Source organism: Aplysia californica, unplaced genomic scaffold (assembly GCF_000002075.1).
Source record: "Aplysia californica isolate F4 #8 unplaced genomic scaffold, AplCal3.0 scaffold00359, whole genome shotgun sequence".
NCBI lineage: Eukaryota > Metazoa > Mollusca > Gastropoda > Aplysiida > Aplysiidae > Aplysia > Aplysia californica.
The window spans coordinates 571,198-573,960 of record NW_004797629.1 but is presented as its reverse complement, the minus strand read 5'-3'; positions in this window follow the sequence as shown (position 1 = coordinate 573,960).

Below are 2,763 nucleotides of genomic sequence, written 5' to 3'. Positions count from 1 at the left end.
AGAGAGAGATAGAGAGAGAAAGAGAGAGAGAGAGAAAGAGAGAGAGAGAGAGAGAGAGAGAGAGAGAGAGAGAGAGAAAGAGAGAAAGACGGACATATTACCTTCAGAAAGGGTCTCTATTGAGACAACCAATAGACTGAAAGGTTTAAAAACTATAAAAGACCTGTATAATTGATTGTGCTCCCTATCATGTGTATTAAAACTATTACCCCCTACTTAATACTTTCAATAACTTACATTTTCCTTCATCTGTTTGTTTTTCTGTGTTCAAGACCCTCTTTATCCCGACCCCCCCCCCTCTTTTTCTATCTCTCCTTCTCCCTACCCCTTCTCTATCCCTCTTTCTCCCCTACCCTTTCCCCCCTTCCTCCCCCTCTCTGTCTCTCTGTCTCTCTGTCTCTCTGTCTCTCTGTCTCTCTCTCTCTCTCTGTCTCTCTCTCTCTCTCTCTCTCTCTCTCTCTCTCTCTCTCTTTCTCTTTCTCTCCCTTTATCCCTCTTTGTTCTTTATTCATACACTATTCACGTCAAGTCATATGATTGATTGCAGACCTATACAGTTATCGTGTGATACCACAAGACATCAACATGGCTTCTTTTATTGGACGACCCTGCTGTCAAGTCTTGAGTCTGCGCGTGGAAAACTTCATCCCTCTTTACACTTTACTTTTACTCTTTCCATTTTATTGTTGTCCTGGTTTTTGTTGTTGCTGTTGTTTTTGCTATGGGTTTTTTCTTTTGTTTTGTTTCGTTTGGTTTTTGCATCTCCTGATGATGTTGATGTTGCGGCAGAGGTAGTCACAACCGTAGTTGTTGTTGCTGAAGTTGACAGTGGTTTCATCCCCACAGATGGTTTCATCACAGCTCACAAATACTGTCTTTGTGAGGCACTTACGGCACTTGCAATACACATGATGTCACGCATCACATCCAACACCAAAGAATCAAATGGTTCGGACATCTCAAGCGATTACCAACACACCATCCAGCACGACGTCCCTATAAATTTTTTAAAAATCCAATGGCAACAAGGCTAGGGGGGAGGGGGGGGCGAACGAGAAAGACCTGGATAGATGGAGTCAGGCAAACACTAACTAACAACTCATGGCATCGGCCTGACCAAAGCTCTGTAGCTTGGTGGCAGATAGACGTCTCTTTCTTCTCGTGACACCCAAAATGGTACAAGTGAAGGATAAAACCAAACAACAAGCAACACAACTAGGTCAGTTTGTTTAGTTTTAGTAAGAGTTTTACAGCACTTGCAACACAATAAGGTCATATAAGTGCCGAAGATTAGAGGTGTTACAAGAGAGTAACAAACACAAAAAAGAAGGAGGTGAGACAAGGACGACAGATGTTTGATAGGAAAGAAGGAGCAAACCACGCCAGAGCACACGCCAACCACCCACAACTAGGTCAGATAAATGTTGAAAATTGGAGGGGTTAATAGACAGACAGTAACATAATAAAGAAAACAGGGAGGAGATACTATAAGGACAATGGATGTTCTATTTCTAAAGTAATGCCATATTGGCGTCCTTCTGTTTTTGTTTTCCAGTTTTTTAATGTGGGTTTTAAAAAAAATAGAAGTATAGATAAGTTGCAGAAAGGCAACAACGAAATACGCACACATGCATATACAAACAAACACGCATTCATACACACACGCATTCATACACACACGCATTCATACACACACGCATTCATACACACACGCATTCATACACACACGCATTCATACACACACGCATTCATACACACACGCATTCATACACACACGCACACACAGGTGTGCACACACATGATAATAATATAATCACGCTCACATACATATGCAAACACTCAAGCACATAACATATAAACCCACGCGCACACAATTATTACATACACATGCATACATGTATAATTACTTTAAAAATACATGCACATAAATAAATCTTAGGCACTGCTTGATAACAATTGTCTGGTCTTTAATATGTCTGTTTGTTCATTAATAATGTCTCTACAATAACATAAAATTAATACGATAAAATAGACTCTGCCCAAAACGTTCACAACATCTTGTAAACTCTGAAAGCCAGCTCAACGTGTCTTCAGATAACTTATATTCTACTGAAACCTGTTCATTTGAAATTCAATTCATCTAGCTTGCAAGCACAGCTTACACACAACAGACAGAGAAAATCACCCAGAGCAGAGACTGGAAGAGAGCCCTTTCTGAAGGCTTTTGCAACAATGAATGGTATAACCAGGGTGAAAGTGGTGGGCGGATGAATAGATAAATGAATGAATGAATGAATGAATGAATGAATGAATGAATGAATGAATGAAAGAATGAATGGATGAATGAACGAATGGTCCTGTCTTTATTCATCCGTGTGCCATTCTCCTCTAAACCCATTGTCAACATCTCACATCACCAAAGACGTGTCCCTTCTCAACATCACCATCAAGAGCCAGATCTGCGACAGACATCGGTGATCATGATGGTCCTCCATTCATTCCTTTGCTTGGATGCTTGGATAATTCCTTCACATCATCATGCTGACTTCATTAGGTCACTTATTTAATTTAAAATGAAGATGTATACAAGAGCAAGCGAACACACACAAAGACACGTACTATGAACTGGCGGAAAGAACTTATTAGAATAAGAAAAAAAGTATCCCTTATTTCGGATGACTCGAAATAACTGTACTATTTCGCTGGGGAAATATTATCCTCTGTGCATGTATTGGTCGTAGACGGACGAGCTGTTATTATTTA